The sequence below is a fragment of the Podarcis melisellensis genome, assembly GCF_964234715.1.
Source record: "Podarcis melisellensis genome assembly, chromosome: 12".
NCBI lineage: Eukaryota > Metazoa > Chordata > Lepidosauria > Squamata > Lacertidae > Podarcis > Podarcis melisellensis.
Window position 1 is genome coordinate 6,859,270 of NC_138544.1, and position 19,216 is coordinate 6,878,485.

At 44.2% G+C, this 19,216-nt stretch overlaps 1 long non-coding RNA gene across 1 annotated transcript in view; it reads left to right on the forward strand.

The window, feature by feature from the left end:
- Nucleotides 1–9,435: 9,435 nt before the first annotated feature.
- Nucleotides 9,436–19,216, forward strand: part of LOC309380944 — a 220,541-nt gene continuing 210,760 nt past the window's right edge. The window contains exon 1 of the long non-coding RNA XR_014173195.1: nt 9,436–9,452. This is a non-coding gene — a long non-coding RNA (uncharacterized lncRNA). The remainder of the gene's footprint in view (nt 9,453–19,216) is intronic.

Below are 19,216 nucleotides of genomic sequence, written 5' to 3' on the forward strand. Positions count from 1 at the left end.
GGCAGGAGCAGGGACCGAGCAACGGGAGCTCATCTCGTCACAGGGTTTCGAACTCCCAACCTTCTGATTGGCAAGTCCTAGACTCTGTGATTTAACCCACAGCACCACCCGCGTCCCTATGGGCAGTGCTAGCTCTGCACAATCCTGCTGGGCCCTTAATACTTTTGCAAATTAACTTTAAACAGGGCAAAATCAATGCGTAACATCATATGTAGCAATCTAAACATGGGTTGTTTGGGAACGGGTGAATTAGGTAGGTTCACATGAAAATCATAACCAAACCAAATTTCTTCCTGATCCCTAAGGGCAGGTCACTTCTTGTGCCACTGCTGGGGTGCTGTTATGGCATATTCTGACCAAGAACAAAGAAATCCGGCAGTGTTCTCAAAACTGCTCTGACTGCTAATATATGCCGGCTAAGCAGGGGTCCTGTATACCTGAAGGAGCGTCTCCACCCCCATCGTTCTGCCCGGACACTGAGGTCCAGCGCCAAAGGCCTTCTGACGGTTCCCTCTCTGAGAGAAGCAAATTTACAGGGAACCAGGCAGAGGGCCTTCTCGGTGGTGGCGCCCGCCCTGTGGAATGCCCTCCCATCAGATGTCAAAAAAATAAACAACTACCGGTATCTCACGTTTAGAAGACATCTGAAGACAGCCCTGTTTAGGAAAGTTTTTAATGACTGATGTCTTACTGTATTTTAAATCTTTGGTTGGAAGCCACCCAGAGTGGCTGGGGAAACCCAGCCAGATGGGTGGGGTATAAATAAATTATCATCATCATCATCATCATGGAGCTTGGTGAGACATACCTTTGAGAAATCGTGCACAGCAATGGGATGTAAGTCAAGTAGCAACACATGAAAAATCCATACAAGCCACGAATTCATTGGCTGCTATGTACAGTAGTGTGAGGAATCCATCCGAGTGCTTTAAACTTCCTCTTTCCTCTTTGATACTTGGCAGAATGAGCAAAGCAGGATCTCTGACACATCAGCCTGCTGGCAACGGTCTTAGCAAACTGTTCATGGATCCTGACCCCCTGCTGTTTCATATCCTCTGATGCCTCACAGGGGAGCAGCCACAATTTCCTGTGGGGTCCCAGTAATGAACTGGCAGATGTGCAGGGTTTCTTTCACAGACAAATCAACATAGAAATGTGGTATTTTTGCTTTCTGTCTTTGATGGAGATGACTCTGACTATCAGAGCGAAAGAATCTAATCAGATTTATGGTAGCTGCTGAGCTACACAATTACTCAGCGCTGGAAAAATGCTCCACACAACATTTTGAAAAACCTGGGAGATGCAAGATGCTTTTTCTTGCTGTGGTGCAATTTTATTTCTGATGTGAATAATGCATATCTGAGAAGGACTATTCCATTACAATTGAGGCAATTGTGGCATGAGTCATGAACAATAGCAATATGAATTGGGGTGTGTAGCGTATCACATTTCTTCAGAAGGTTTTGTTCTTTATGGAGAATATGTCTGCTTCACTCTAAAGATAATTACTGTGATACATAATATTATTGCTGTACAATAATATAGAGGGTTTTTTTTTCAATAAGAAAGGAATAAATGAGGTCTTTGAACTTTGGAAAACCAGTGCTTTGTATTCTTCTAACCCATATCAAATCTTCCGTAAATCCTACACAATGAGGCACTTTGGTGGAGAAATTTAAACAGTCAGGTAGCAAATTGCCATCATTATTTCCTTAAATCTAATTCCCTCCATCGTGCATTTCTGCAGATAATCTTTATATTTAGGTCAGTGAAACTGTATTAGTTGAATGTCACAAAGGAAATGCTTCTTAGCAGTTTGCTTTCTTTGGGGAAAAAGCTCCCAGCTCGTTTTTGATAAGACAAGGGAGGGGCATTCCTTTCACTGCTGAGAGAAACCCAATAACTTCCTAAATAAATCGAAAACAAATATAAATATAGTCACCCCGAAACTTTTTAAGTTTCACAATCTATTATCAACATTATCATCATGTTAGCAGTGCATGAAAGTGGATGAAATTGAAAGCTTAGGTTTACCACCGCAACATTCACTTCATATGGCTTTCATGATCATGGCATGTATGTATTTCATGTTTATATTGCAACAGCCATTGGCTACAAACAATAATAAAACTTGAAATATATGGCTTTCAAATCATTCTCTGAAGTAGGGGTAGTCAGAATCCATCAGTTTCTGTTTCTCCCAGTTTCTCCATTTCACCATATTCTCACATCAATCTGCGATTGACTATTTTTAAGCTGCCTCGCCCATGAAAATTTGTCAGCATGTTAGTGCAAATTTCTCCCAATACACACGTTTTCATGCGCTTAACATAGATGTGTTTGCAAAACAATTTTCTTTTGTGTAACATATTTTTGTATATTATTTTCACACATATATTCGCACACTTTGATTCACACTTTACCCTGGTTATATGCATTTTTGTACATGATACCAGGCTGGAAAATTGCATTGCAAAATTCAGAGGAATTAGACTTTGAAAGGATAGCTGGGCTGCAGTGTGCATACTGCTGCTGCTGCTGCTGCTGTTGTTTAGTCATTTAGTCGTGTCCAACTCTTCATGACCCCATGGACCAGAGCACACCAGGTACTCCTATCTCCCACTGCCTCCCGCAGTTTAGTCAAACTCATGCTGGTAGCTTTGAGAACACTGTCCAACCATCTCGTCCTCTGTCGTCCCCTTCTACTTGTGCCCTCCATCTTTCCCAACATCAGGGTCTTTTCCAGGGAGTCTTCTCTTCTCATGAGGTGGCCAAAGTATTGGAGCCTCAGCTTCAGGATCTGTCCTTCCAGTGAGCACTCAGGGCTGATTTCCTTAAGAATGGATAGGTCTGATCTTCTTGCAGTCCATGGGACTCTCAAGAGTCTCCTCCAGCACCATAATTCAAAAGCATCAATTCTTCGGCGATCAGCCTTCTTTATGGTCCAGCTCTCACTTCCATACATCACTACTGGGAAAACCATAGCTTTAACTATATGGACCTTTGTTGGCAAGGTGATGTCTCTGCTTTTTAAGATGCTGTCTAGGTTTGTCATTGCTTTTCTCCCAAGAAGCAGGCTGTAGAATGGATGAATTAGGTAGGTTTCTCTACCATCCCTAATCTGAACCCAACACCTGCATTAGCTGGCGTGAACAATAGAGGGAAGCCATTCGTAGGATGTGATGGGTCATTTGGTCTTGAGCGGAGTGCTCAGCTAAATAGTTGCCTCTTTTCCCCCAAACGAAATTTCTTCATTTCTTTGATTGCTTATGAACAGTCCTCCAGAAAACATTATTCATCTTACAGCACTCCCAAAGGGAATCTAGATAAATGCCTTTTGCAGCTTTAAAGCCTGATTTATTGTACTCTTCAAGTCCATGCATAACCTAAAGCATCTGTTGGCAAAAAAAGGCAAGTGTTTCCAAAGTGTTGTTCATGACCAATCTGGGCATGTAGGAAGCCTTCTGAATGGGACTTTGGAGAGGACAAGAGAGCAGCTTAAGTGAATGGAGTTTCACCCTTAGTCAATGCTGGGAAACGTTCACACTCATCCCCTTACATATGTGGAGTGATATTACACTCACCAACACTGTCTCCATGTTCACAGATACAGTAGGATATCTGCAGAGAGGCAGCAGCTGCAGAAGTGTAGGGCCTCTATGCAACGGGGAAGCCTGAATGGTTGAGGTTCACGCAGAACATCTAAGTGCATACAGCTGTCTGTGCACCTTCCGATCTCTCTCACTCCCTTCTCCATGTCTTTACATTCATAGGGGAATGAGTGACAGGCCCTATAAACGTAAAGGTAAAGGGACCCCTGACCATTAGGTCCAGTTGTGACCAACTCTGGGGTTGCAGCCCTCATCTCGCTTTATTGGCCGAGGTAGCCGGTGTACAGCTTCAGGGCCATGTGACCAGCACGACTAAGCCGCTTCTGGCGAACCAGAGCAGCGCACGGAAACACCGTTTACCTTCCTGCCGGAGTGGTACCTATTTATCTACTTGCACTTTGACGTGCTTTCGAACTGCTAGTTTGGCAGGACCAGGGACCGAGCAACGGGAGCTCACCCCGTCACGGGGATTCGAACCGCCGACCTTCTGATCGGCAAGTCCTAGGCTCTGTGGTTTAACCCACAGTGCCACCTGAGTCCCTGACAGGCCCTATAGATAGGCCCAAAGTCATGATTGACTCGCTTCTGTGATTCCTCTATATATCACATTCAGAATGTAAGAGCCCTACTGGATCACACCAAACATCTATCTAGTCTGGCAGAGAACCAAGTGCCTATGGGAAGATCACAGGTAGGACCTGGGTGCAACTATCTGGGTGCACTATCACTCTCCCTAGCAATTGTTGTTCAGAGGCAATAGAGGGACAACACGGGTATCACAGCTTAGTACCTGTGATAGCGTTATCCTCAATGGATTTGCCTGATCCTTTTTTAAAACCACTGGCAGAGAAAGTCCTTCCTTCTGCATGTTCTGTATCTTCCAACATTCACCTTCACTGAGTGGACCTTTGCCCTCTGTTTCCATATCTGGGTCACAGCTGGTAGTCAGCGTCATGATCTGAAATAGCCCTTGCTTTAGTTTTCTTTGCCAGTAATGTAGGTCAGAAGAAGCTGCTCTTTAAAGCTATGATGAACATTGGTCCTTTTTCTGGATCAAGCAGTTTTCTGCGTGAAAAAAGCTTTCGATGTTGCTCCCTTCTGTAATGAATGGAGTAGCCATATGTGGCACAGAGTCAGTGCTGATAAAATACTAGATGGTAGCACCTGAGGATGTTTAAAAAAGAGCCTCACAACTATGCATCTACTTAAAAAGCTAGATAAATCACCAAGTGGAATCTACTGTCACCCCAACACTAGGACATTAAATAAACTGAACTATACTCCTATTTATGAAGTTATTATATGGACAGGAGGGTATGTTCTTGGCAGACAGCTCAGGCAGGCTGACAGTGCAAATGACTGTTACTGCATATACTACTTTTATTGCAAACAATTCTTCAATATGTACACAGTGAGATTCTGGCTTCTTGGCAAAAGCTGTTTGATGAGTCAAACTGGAAAAGAGTTGAACGTTAGAATTGGTGCACTACCACTCCAATGGCAGAAGGAAACTAGTGGGGAAGGCGCATCTAACTTCCATTTATATTGTTATGGAGCTTAATTCTGTCTTTGCATTGGATTAGGTTAACCATAAAAAATTAAACACTGCCACAGTTACAAAGAGATTGTCATTAATTGGCTACTTGCTGTGAGATTATACGTGGCACAAAATCGGGGAAAACACTCTTTTCACCGGTGAGAGAGGTGAATCAATAAGAGTTCAGATACTGCTGGGATGCAGAAATCGACAGATAAGATGTACACAGTCACATGATTTTCACAGAGGAAATCTCTAGTACCGTATTTTTTGCTCTATAAGACTCACTTTTTCCCTCCTAAAAAGTAAGGGGAAATGTGTGTGCGTCTTAGGGAGCGAATGCAGGCTGCGCAGCTATCCCAGAAGCCAGAACAGCAAGAGGGATCGCTGCTTTCACTGCACAGCGATCCCTCTTGCTGTTCTGACTTCGCTTCGCTGGAGAGGTGCTGCGCAGAGAGGGAGAGAATATTTTTTTCTTGTTCTCCTCCTCTAAAACTAGGTGTGTCTTATGGTCGGGTGCCTCTTATAGAGTGAAAAATGTGATAATTTACTCTGGGCTAATGAGATCATAAAGAAGACACATCAACATTTGAGAAGATGAGACTAAGTTTTATATTTGTTCATCTGTAATATGAGTGCCAGTGCCATAGGCACGATTCAATTTTATTGCATATACTGTGTTTTCTGTTATCCTAAATAAGTCTGGGAAGGTCTGTAGCTATGGGAAGAGCACATACTTGGTGTGCAGAAGGTCCCAGATTCATTCAATCCAAGAGCATGTGGTCCATTGAATCCGATACTCCTTGTTTGCAGGCACACAGATGGGCGTGATATGGGGTATGTGAGAATCTACCTGTGGTCACTGCAGAGGGGAAGGCATTTAGTCTCGCGAGCATAAACGTTCTTCGATGGAAAGGGCGTAGTAGGTCCTTTAGGTATTTGGCAGCCTGGATGCTATTTCTGGGGGACGAATCCTGGATATGTCCTGGAAATTCCAGATGTATAGCAGCCCTAAATAAAAGCTATGACAGTGCAAAATATTAAATGTGCAGCAAAGAGATGGCTGGTGCTGGGGACGGGTTTTTGTTCATAAGTGTGGTACGGAAGCTGTACTACCCAGGACAGGATGGGGTTGTGCAGAGTTGTTAAGGCAGCAGAGAGCATTGTTGGCTGCCCACACTCCACCTTAGAGCAGATTTATGCCACAAGGTGCCATAGGAAGGCACTGGACATAGTAAAAGATCCATCGCATCCTGGTCACTGTCTCTTCGAGCTCCTGCCGTCGGGACGGAGATACAGGACGATGAAGACAAGAACGAGCCGTCTTAAGAACAGCTTCTTCTCCAGAGCGATCTTGGCCCTGAATGGGAAGCCTGGACTTTGAAAGTCATCTACGGTAATCTTCCTTGCTGTATTATACTGTATTGTTTTAACTAGTGTTTCTATAGTTGTTTTGATTTTGTGTGGAGTGCCCTACCTGGGTGGATGGAGCAGCCAAGTAATTTCGTGGTCCCCGAGAGGGGGCAATGACAATAAATATATTATTATTATTATTATTATTATTATTATTATTATTATTATTATTAGTGCATGAAATTCACCAAACGGTTTATTACTTAAGGGAGCATTTCACAAAGCACTTTTGGCAAAACATTTAAACCTGCTCTATACCAAGAGCTGTAGTGTATTGTCTGACAGACTGGACTATGAGCCAGGAAGTCCATTTAACTTGCAACATGGGAAGCTGGCTTTTACGGAGGTCAGACTATTGGTCCGGCTAGCTCCGTATTTTCTGACTGCCAACAACTCTCGAAGATTCCAGATGGAGGTCCTACCTGGAAATGCTGGGAACTGAACCCGACACCTTCAGTTTGCAAAGCACATGGTCTGCCTTTAATCAAAGGCCGTTCCCTGCATTACATCATATTAATTAGATCACCAAAGTATATCACTCTTTAAGAACACTATCTCCTTCAAAAGCCCTGGGTTTGTACTAGCATTATTAGAGAAACTTGGGATCTTGCAGTTTCCAACTCCTCCTTCCTATATTATATTTGGCTTTAGGGAGATGTTCTCAAGAGACAAGGTATTTTTGCTACTACTTCTGTGGAACTCTTGGCTCCCTCATTTCCTTTGACAGCTCATTTCCAATGCTGGAACTCAACCCATCTGCTCCTGGAGCTTTCAGAACAATTTACTCGCTATAAAACAGGCTTGAAATGAATAGCTTATATGGATTTTTCAAATAAACCTATAAAATGTGCTACTTTGGACCTAATACTGTAGTTAATTTGTCTCTCATAAACCTCCTTTCCCTCTGAGCATTTCTAAGCCTCAAATAGAAGGAAAGGCTTTTTTTCCTCCCCCAATTATATCCATTTCAAGCACAGTTGTCAGGCATTAGGAGTTACAAAAGCAGCAGCTATATATGATAGAACAGATGCAGTCGGCTCTGTGTGCTCCCTCTGCCTGCCCCCCAACTCTCTTCTAATAAATGAGGATTCTCTGGTAACGCAGACTCTTTCCTCCAATTATTTGGTCCCAACTGGGAGAAAATTGATTCCACCTGCAGCCTCCTTGGTGACGCTCAAGAGCTTCCTTTGCCTTCACCCTTTGGAGGACTCCATGGGGTGACCTAAGCTCTGTAAGAAGGGCCTCGTCTGCTGTGTGCAGGCCTCAGCCTTCCAAGGAGATTGCACACCTTAACAACACGAGTGCTGTTAATACAAACCAAACATATATTTTACGCTCAGTCCTCCGAAGACTAAACGGGCTTCCCATCACAGTCACCAAAACTAAAATGGAGCTTTCTTTTCCCTTTCATGTAGTCAGAGTCCCATCGTCCATTTGAAGTATTTATTTAGCTAGGAGGGGACATGGTGGCGCTGTGGTCTAAACCACTGAGCCTCTTGGGCTTGCCGATCAGAATGTCGGCGGTTCAAATCCCCGCGACGGGGTGAGCTCCTGTTGCTCTGTCCCAGCTCCTGCCAACCTGGCAGTTCGAAAGCACGCCAGTGCAAGTAGATAAATAGGTACCACTGTGATGGGAAGGTAAACGGCATTTCCATGCACAATGGCTTCTGTCACGGTGTTCCCTTGTGCCAGAAGTGGTTTAGTCATGCTGGCCATGTGACCCGGAAAGCTGTCTGTGGACAAACACTGGCTCCCTTGGCCTGAAAGCAAGATGAGCGCCGCAACCCGAGAGTCGCCTTCGACTGGACTTAACCATCCAGGGGTCCTTTTTTTACCTGCCTTTATTTATTTAGCTATTTTTCTTTTCTTTATCTATGTCCTGTATTCCTTCCACCATTGAATTCAAGGCTGCATACATATGACCCCATGCCACCACCGACCAAATCCAGGCATGCTTGCTTCAGGCCACAACCTTAGCTCCATCTCTATTCTTAGCAGCCTCTTACAGACTTTCCACATGTTCCTTGAGGCCACTGATCCAGAATGCTACAGCTGGACTGCTGACTGGTTACTCTCTTGTTAAAACAGCTTCATGGTTTCCCGTTCAATTCTGGGCAAAATTGTGCTGGTTATGACCTACAAAACCCATGACGGCTACCTGAAAGATCAGGTCTCCCTATACTAGCCCTTTTGTACTAAGCTTGGATCCTTGAACAATAGGCAGATAAGATCCTAGAATGCAACAACCGGGTTGGCCTGCAGCAGCAGCCCAATCAGGCTTCAGGAGGGAAACATAATCAACCAATCAGACGGTACTCTTGGGTGAACACCTCCTCTCAACATCAGAAGCATGACACAGAGCCTCTTCTGTGATTGTGGAATTCCCTCCCAAGAGAGATTCGACTGGCTCCCTCTTTGTTATCTTTCCATGGCACACTGTGACTTTACCGTTCAGACAGACCTTTGAAGACTCAGCTGCAGACAGTGCTGGCCACTGGGCTGCTGTCAAGACAAATTATATTTTAATTGCTGGTTTCAGATAGGTTGCGATGCATTTTGATTGTGGCTTTAAGCAAGTTTGTTTTTATCATTCTGTATTTTCAACACGGTGTTTTTAAAGCTGTGGTGAATCTCATCTCGGGAGAACAGCGAGATATATAGTGGTACCTCGGATTAAGTACGTAATTCGTTCTGGAGGTCCGTTCTTAACCTGAAACTGTTCTTAACCTGAGGTACCACTTTAGCTAATGGGGCCTCCTGCTGCCGCTGTGCCGCCACTGCGCGATTTCTGTTCTCATCCTGAAGCAAAGTTCTTAACCCGAGGTACTATTTCTGGGTTAGTGGAGTCTGTAACCTGAAGTGTATTTAACCTGAAGCGTATGCAACCCAAGGTACCACTGTACATATATTGAAATCAATATTAAATGAAAGGAGACCACCACCTCTGGCCATACCAATGAGATTCGGCCAAATGTCTTAAAGGGGTTTCTGTTCACAGGAAGCATGGCCTGTCATGAGGGATGGTAGGAGTTATAATTCACCAACATCTGGGGAATACAAGATGCCCCACTCTTGGTCTATGGGCGGCATGTAATGAGCAAATCCATCCATTTTCTTTTTTTCTTTTTTTGCTTCTCATTTTTCCAATCTTAAATTCAGTATTCCACATTTCCATATCAGGTTTTTAAAATTATTAGTTTTAATCCTCAGGAAAAAAGTTCATCAGCATTTTATTTCTCCAAGCCTCTCCTAATATACACACCCTTGTATGCAATTTTGCCCAATATGTATGTTTTTGCAAAGCCATTTTCTGTAACAAAATTCCCCGTTTCATGTTATTTTCAATAATATAAGCATTATTATGCATGCCTTTCCCTAGCAAATCCGTGAGATCTGCGCTGCAAAGTTCACACGGCTAAGTGAATTTCATAGGATGGTTGTGTTTCTGTTTACGTATTGTTTTGGACAGTGTTAATTAGGCAGGTTCCCCTTTAAATACAAGCTGCATCAAACTTTTACTCCAACTCCAGCAAGAACCAAAATTACAATCACACAGAAGCTCCCATGTGCAGTCAATTGAACATACAGATGTCAGCAGAATGACTTGTTGGTGCAGCGCCTTCGGTAAGTTCAGGAAAAATGTAAGAAGCTAATTCCTGACAGCACAAAATGAGTGTCACATGTCCATCTGGCTGTTCCAGATTCCAGAAAAATGTTCCAGTTTAACTTTATTTCTTCCAGAGGGTAACCGTCAACAGAGATTCCCCCATCCTAAAAACAAACCTTGACACGCAATCTTTCCACATCTTCATGGATTTCTTTATGTAGACACGAACAATTATTCATTAAAAAATAGTCAACCTGGTTTTATATAATTACAAAAACAATGGCCATTTTTTTTTTTTGGCTCTTTTCTACAAGCCACTAGCATGCTCATTAATTTGTTTTCTATGCCTTCGGTCGTGTTTTTAATCAAGCTGTTATTTTCTCCATGGAATATAATTTGCCAAAACTTATTTTTGTAATGCTGGATGCAAAAACATTTTCTTTTTTCCTCCCTGTAAGGAATGAATAAGATTTTCCATTGTAGTGCCTTTTTCGCATATTAATGTTTCTTTGAAAAATTATTATCCTTCATTTCATTTTTAAACCACTTTATGTTTTTCAGGAAAAAACATTTTCAAAGCAGTTTACAACACATTAAAGCATCAAATAAAACAAAAAAATCCAGAATAAAAGATTACTGATGAAAGTCCAAAATGCTGTATGCATTCAAAGCAACATAATTAACAGGAAACTAAAATGTTATCTTTGAGATTTCAAAATAAAACATTCCAAAAGGAGGACAACTACAGAATGTGCTTTTAATGCAGCAAAGTTAACCTTAAAAAATTATCTTAAGACATTTCAAAAGAAAATATTACTAAAGGGAGTCAAATATAAAATGCACATTTTAAATAGCACAATTAGCAGGAGAATGACATATTATAATTATAGAACATATGGCTGGTGCTGCCAATCTTGCCAATGGTTAACAGTTAAGAGGTAATGGAATTGTGCTAGGAGATCTTAAGTGCCCACACCTGCTGTGCAGAACACCCCCAGTAGACCAGCTGCATTCTAGAATATGGTTAATATAATGGGCTGGATCCAGACTAAATTAAGTGAACAATGGGACAAGCTAGTCATGATTTAGCTAGAGACGCCTGATTTCAATGGGAACTCACTGCAACTAACTTAGTTTGGATCTAGCCCATAAATAATACACACCAGATGTTCAGTCATGGGACTGAAACTGCCTTGGTCGCACTGGTTGATGATCTCCGGCGGGCCAGGGACAAAGGTGAGAGCTGTTTCCTAGTTCTGCTGGATCTCTCAGCGGCGTTTGATACCATCGACCATGACATCCTTCTGGACCGTCTTGAGGGGCTGGGAGCTGGGGGCACTGTCATACAGTGGTTCCGCTCCTTCCTCCTGGGCCGTGTTCAGAAAGTGGTGGTGGGGGATGAGTGTTCAGACCCCTGGCCGCTCACTTGTGGGGTGCCTCAGGGTTCTGTCCTCTCCCCCATGCTTTTCAACATCTACATGCAGCCGCTGGGAGGGATCATCAGGAGGTTTGGGCTGGGTGTTCATCAGTATGCGGATGATACCCAGCTCTACCTCTCTTTTAAATCAGAACCAGTGAAGGCGGTAAAGGTCCTGTGTGAGTGTCTGGAAGCGGTTGGAGGATGGATGGCGGCTAACAGATTGAGGTTGAATCCTGACAAGACAGAAGTACTGTTTTTGGGGGACAGGAGGCGGGCAGGTGTGGAGGATTCCCTGGTCCTGAATGGGGTAACTGTGCCCCTGCAGGACCAGGTGCGCAGCCTGGGAGTCATTTTGGACTCACAGCTGTCCATGGAGGCACAGGTCAAATCTGTATCCAGGGCAGCTGTTTACCAGCTCCATCTGGTACGTAGGCTGAGACCCTATCTGCCTGGGGACTGTCTTGCCAGAGTGGTACATGCTCTGGTTATCTCCCGCTTGGACTACTGCAATGCGCTCTACGTGGGGCTACCTTTGAAGGTGACCCGGAAACTACAACTAATCCAGAATGCAGCAGCTAGACTGGTGACTGGGAGCGGCCGCCGAGACCATATAACACCGGTCTTGAAAGACCTACATTGGCTCCCAGTACGTTTCCGAGCACAATTCAAAGTGTTGGTGCTGACCTTTAAAGCCCTAAATGGCCTCGGTCCAGTATATCTGAAGGAGCGTCTCCTCCCCCATCGCTCTGCCCGGACACTGAGGTCCAGCTCCGAGGGCCTTCTGGCGGTTCCCTCCCTGCGAGAGGCCAAGTTGCAGGGAACCAGGCAGAGGGCCTTCTCTGTGGTGGCGCCCGCCCTGTGGAATGCCCTCCCACCGGATGTCAAGGCGATGGACAACTACCTGACATTCAGAAGACATCTGAAGGCAGCCCTGTTCAGGGAAGTTTTTAATATGTGACATTTTAGTGTATTTTTCATTTCTGTTGGAAGCCGCCCAGAGTGGCTGGGGAAACCCAGCCAGATGGGCGGGGTACAAATAATAAATTATTATTATTATTATTATTATGAAGTGGTATCAATCTGAGCATCTGAGCATCCTTACTGCCAAGGCTCCATTGAAAACGGACACGGCAACATGGGATTGCTTGTGACGCCACAACTTATTTTAGCATGGAAAGAAAGAAAGAAAGAAAGAAAGAAAGAAAGAAAGAAAGAAAGAGAGGGAGGGAGGGAGGGGGAGGGAGGGAGGGGGGGAGGGAGGGAGGGAGGGAGGGAGGGAGGGAGGGAGGGAGGGAGGGAGGGAGGGAGGGAGAAATTTAGGCTCTTTCTCTAATGGGAAAGAAATAGTCAAGAACAGTTAAAGCAGACTGTAAAGTGTTCTTCAGAAGTGGAGCCAGGAGTGGAACAGCAACTCTACTCAGAATCATTCATTTGTGTATTTGACCTCACAGTCCTCTCCTAAGCAGATGGGACAATGCTCCTGCTCTAAGTACAACAGCCTGATAAAGAAGCTTCAGTCCAATAAATTTGTGGCTGGCGATTTGGCGCACATGTACTTCCTGCTTAGTATGTAGTTAGTTCCCCAGGTTGTTCTACATAGATTGAGGGCTCCTCCAGATGTCCTGTTTTGATTGAGCATTCATCCTGATCTGCCTGCACAAGGCGTAAGTGGGGATTAGACTAGGTTCAGTCTTTACTGAGCATGTGCTCCCATTTGTTGACAGGACAGTTACGCCACAAGGAGCATGCTTTTCAGTGCCTTTCTCCATCACTTAAAGGTACCCCTGCCCGTACGGGCCAGTCGTGACCGACTCTAGGGTTGTGCGCCCATCTCACTTAAGAGGCCGGGGGCCAGCGCTGTCCAGAGACACTTCCGGGTCACATGGCCAGCGTGACGAAGCTGCTCTGGCGAGCCAGCACCAGCGCAGCACACGGAAACACCGTTTACCTTCCCACTAGAAAGCAGTACCTATTTATTTGCTTGCACCCGGGGGTGCTTTTGAACTGCTAGGTGGGCAGGAGCTGGGACCAAAAGATGGGAGCTCACCCCGCCGCGGGGATTCGAACCACCAACCATGCAATCGGCAAGCCCTAGGTGCTGAGGTTTTACCCACAGCGCCATCTGCGTCCCATTCTCCATCACTTTCCTTCCTGCAAAAAGTGTTTTAAAAGAATGGATTTTTTTGTGCTTGGGTGGCAGAGTGCTTGAACCACTTTAATTTCCTGAATTCCTCCCACAAAATGCTGACAGTCTGGGGGTCACCCATAGGCTGCAGAGCATTGCAGCAGTCTTGCAACACAGCCAATAGGCTTCTTGAGTGGACAAATAGATTTATGCTGACTTAAGATTCCCATGGACTGCAAGAAGATCAAACCTATCCATTCTTAAGGACATCAGCCCTGAGTGCTCACTGGAAGGACACATCCTGAAGCTGAGGCTCCAATACTTTGGCCACCTCTTGAGAAGAGTAGACTCCCTGGAAAAGACCCTGATGTTGGGAAAGATGGAGGGCACAAGAAGAAGGGGGCGACAGAGGACGAGATGGTTGGACAGTGTTCTCGAAGATACCAACATGAGTTTGACCAAACTGTGGGAGGCAGTGGAAGACAGGAGTGCCTGGCGTGCTCTGGTCCAGGGGGTCACGAAGAGTCGGACACGACTAAACGACTAAACAACAACAACAAAGTTATTTATGTGGCAAGCGATCCCCAACATGATAAATAAGTGCATAGCTGTCAACCTTTCCCTTTTCTTGCGAGGAATCCTCTTTGGAATAAGGGAATTTCCCTTTAAAAAAGGGAAACGTTGACAGGTATGCATAAGTGCTTCCACATTGCTTCATGTTTCTTCACCTTAACAGAGTGCAGCAGATTCAACATTATAAGATTTATCCAAACAGGGCTGGCCCAAGAAATTTTAGCACCTGAGGCAAACCACAAAATGGCACCTGTCTCCCTGCCAGGGAAGAAGGGGTGAGTGAAGATCCACGTCAGGGACAAGGGGGGGGTATAAAGATCTATATTGTGATCTGCTGCTCCTGTGGAGTCTGCCGCCTGAGGCTCATACATGTGCCGGCCTTGTATCCAAACTAGGTCAGCACGCACCCACCCCACCAACAAGTCTTAGTTTAATGAAGCATGCAAGGGAGTTGAACTGGAGAACTTCAAAATTTTAAGCACAATGCTGTGGAAAGATTTCAGAAACATAAAAACAATTGCTAGGGTTTCCAGGCACACAACAATTTATTTTCATCACCTAACATGGTTCATTGAATTAATAACTGAAAATATGCTGAATCTGAAATGAAGGGAGAGAGTGCTTTCCTTTCCTTTTCTCTCAGAGAAGACAGATGCATTCACAAGATGTGGTGACAGCCTCTTTTGCTGCTTTTAAAACCGATTAGACAAATTTCAGTAAGAGGAGGCTATCAGAGGCGGGGTTCATCTGCATGGCAACTGCTAGGAACGACTGGGGTTTTTTTTTATCTAGGTTCAAATTTGCACCCCATTTAGTAAAGCTTACAGCTGGAAAGATGTTTGTTTCTCTAAATGTTTGTTTCTCCAAATTCAAACATGCAATCTGAGGTGGTACAGCTCACACACTGGTTTATCAACTTTCCAAGAACAAACCCATTTCCATGTGAACCGAGCATTCCCAGAATCCTTTGCAAAGCACAGGAATCCCCTTGTCTGGCGGGTAAGTCAGTTTAGAAAAGGTTCCCTAACTGCAAAAAAGGCTTAGGACTTGTCTATAGCAACACAAGGCAAATTAAGCCATGGACAGTACAATGTACCCAGAAAGAGACAAGGATTTTTTGTGTGTAGAGGGTAACTTTCCTATGAGAAACTTCAGTGTGATATATAACTTGACAGCAGACTGGTATGTGATTTGAAATGCCATTCAATACTTCTGTGAATAGAGCTTTCCATGTACTATTAATACTTCAGAAGATGCAAAATGTGTTGGCTACTTTCTTTGTTTTTTAAGTGAGGGAAAGGCATAATTAGGCTTCCATGTCAGTAAAAATGCAGAAGCCCTCAGGCTGTATATAATTGCCAAATTATGGCAGGTATGTGACTGTATCTTTTTCTCTGTCAGAACTGTCAAGAGCCCTGGACGCCATGCAGGGTGGAAGTGAGGTATCACCGCCTACATTACTGAAAGACACAAACAAGAAACTTGTCAAAATCAGCTAGTGACATCTTAAAAGTAGGCTCTCAGCACTGAGACTTCATCAGCTGAGACTAGCAGAAAATGCTGTATTGTTCCATTCTATGTCTCTATCCCTATCCTGGATAGTTCTTAAAACTCAGTGGTACTTTGCCCCCAAAAGAAATATTACTGGAGTTGCGCTGTCAAGTGACTTGCTTTTAAAAAGTTGGTCTGTTTTCTGCCAAAAAGTTTGTTAATTTCTTTTGCTCGACGTCTGGAAGATTATTATTATTTTATTAATAGCCCATTAAGGTTGTAGTCTAGTACAAGTCAAGAGTCAGGAAACACCTCACAGTTAAGATGAGATCAATGATCAATTCCAGTTTCTTTTACCTCTTTTTTTCATTTTTCCAATTTCAAGTTTACTTCTCCACATTTCCACAACAGTTTGTGATTTTTTTTAAAGACCCTCATGAAAATGCACCAACATTTTACTACAGATTTCTTCCAATATGCATATTTTTGTATGCTGTTTCCCCCAATATACTCCCCCCCCTATTTTCCCCAATACAGTGCATTTGTGTGTGTCATTTTCACAAATATAAGCAGTTTTATGTGCACCTTAACCTAGTACCTGCATTTCTGTACACATTAGTTGGCTGGAGAACCGCATTTCAAGATTCAGAGCTTAAGAGACATTTTCTTCTCCACTCCCACAAGCCACAATTTTCACAGTCCATTACAGAATTAAAATTGCATTTCCCAAACTCAGAGATGCTCCACTCCTTGAACTTTGTTTCTACAATTGACAGTGGAAGGAACCGTGTCCCAATGTCTCAGTATCCATTCATATCTCCCCTTGATTTCTCTATTCATTTCCTCAATAGAACATCTACATTATTTCTCCCCAACCTGGGCTTCAATCTGTTTAGAATATCAGAGTCAGAACAATGCCTTTCATTTCTTGCTTTCACCTCTCCAGCTTCCTAATGCATTTCACATCACTTTCAAAGGCCTTACCTTTATTCTGCACAGCTCTTTATGTCATTTGCCCATGGGTTAGTTCACCCACTCATCTCTTCTGATTTGCCTTCCTTGATCAATTTCCTTGTGATAAGAGTGGGGGGGGGGGAGGTGTTGGAAGCTGAAAAGGTAACAAAGCTTAGTGAGCAGGAAGGTGCTATGGCAAAGAGAAGTTCAGAATCAGAATCAGACCCAGAAGCTGAAGCAGGAGAAGAGGGAGGCCAAGAGGCAGAGATCATAGCTGTCAACTGTCCCTTATTTGGCGGGAAACTCCCTTATCCCAGAGCCGTTTCCCACTGCTATCCCGGATTGATGATATCCCTTAAATTTCCCAGGTTTCAAAGGAAACAGCTCCTCTCCCTCCCTCCCTGCCAGCGAGGGAGGCTCCAACTGTGTTGCTTGGCTGCGTTGCTCACCCAATAAGGAGTCTAAGAACGACTGGGGGGTGGAGCTTGCATGCCTTGTGCCGATCAAATTGGCTGCGTTGCCTGGGGACTCGCCTTTGCTCAGCGCTTCCCAGCGGAGAGGTGACGGTGGTTTTTCTTGCTGCATCCGCTTTGCTGGGTTGCTGCGCTGTGGGAACCACCGCTTGAGGCTTCGTTTGGCTGCTGGCTGGGCTTTCTGCCTTTGGCTTGGAGGTGCTCAGAAGTTGAACATACCCGTGCTCGGAATCGGATGGATGTGTCATTGACAGTCCACTCACCCTTGCTGGGGAAAAGGTCTGTCTGGAGCGGAGGCACATGGTGGAAAAAAAGGAAATCCCTTATTTTGGCTGCTGATCCCTTATTTTTGAGGCTGCTGGTCCCTTATTTTCAAATCTGTAAGTTGACAGCTATGGCAGAGATGAGTCTGGCTGGTGAAGAATCACAGGTGTCTCCCCCTCCTGTTGTGAGAAGCTCAACTCCTCTTGACTCCCAGAGCCAGAAGAGGGGTGAAAAGGGCAAAGCAGAGGCAGACTTCATGCAGGCATAGTCTCTGATTGCTTGGGGAAAGCCATAGAGAGGATGAGACAGAGACAGCAACTAATTCATGGGGCTAGACCTACCGGGGATGAGGTTTTTTGCTGACACTCAGCCAGGTCTGTGAAGATCGTATTTTTGCTAATTAAGAGTTAACTCCATATTTGAATGGTTTGATTTACTGCTGGCTTGCTCTTTGACATAACATGGGCAATTTGTCCATTTATTCCATGGGCCTTTCACCATCCTCCAAGAAACTCCTGGTAGTGTGCATGATACCTTCCACCTCTTCTCTCTCAATTGCCCTGTGAGAGAAGGATGTACCGGTACTTAAATAGTTTGCTGGCTTGATCTCTGCTGCCCCATCACCACTGCAATGCTGCAGAGGGATGCTGTGGTTTTCAGACTAACAGAATCAGGTGACATTTGGATCCAATCAGGTCCCATCTGGCCTAATATAAGTCCCCCCCCACACACCCTTTATTGACAGACCAGCTATATCTGCTTATTAATGCTCTCTTTGCTGCATAACTTCCCCAGCAAATATTTCCACAAATATTTTAGGAATAGTAGCAATACTGCATTCTTGTGTGAAGACAGCCACTGCAATGTAATTTAAATAAGAAGTAGACAATCCAGCCCAGGTTAGTACTCCAAAAGAATATTATATCCGAAGATAAATCAGAAAAGTATATTTCCCCCAGCTGTGTTCAATTTGAACAGATAGAAAGCAAACAGATCTCACCAGGAATCAAATTAGAAGCTTTTCGCAGTTGTGCTTGGCAACGTTTAAATGATAAGGACATAGATTAGTTTTTCTTCCCTAAAAGCTTTGATAAAATACTGAAAGGCAGAGGTTGCACTTCTCTCAAAACTGTGGAGTTAATAATCTATGGATAAAAACATTTCAGCTCTAGCTAAAGTGAATGCATTTTTGTTAAGCCAGTAACTGAACCATTTTACTATGGGGCAGAATTCAGCATCAAGAGATCAGTGCTGCATTCATTTAAAGAGGCAGATTTCTGAACCTTGTTTTAAGCCCTCTGTGATCCTTTTCTCAAATGTCTAAGACTCCATTTCTCCTGCCCCTGAAGATCTATAGGCTGTGGAAGTCAATAGTCATGGTTGGACCCATGGGATTGTGCACATTTCCAAGGGCACAATATGCATGAATTTCAATAGGTCTTGGAGAATGAGTGCATCTTGACTGCATTTTGTACATTCTCCGGCTATTATGCATAATCTCCTACTGGACTTTGGGAAATGTATATACAGTAGCCATCGAAATTATTCAACCCCCATTGCATTTCAGGTTTATTATCAAAATGTACAGAGAGCCTTCTCTGTAAGAGTCTTCTTTTCTCACTAAGTGCTTGGGCCAAATGAAGCTGAAGTGTGCCTTGACAACTCTTGGGTACACTCATTTGGGAACATGGGCCTGGAATGGACAGGAAGCCAGAATGGGCAACCGCTAGGTCATCAAGCAGGAGCCA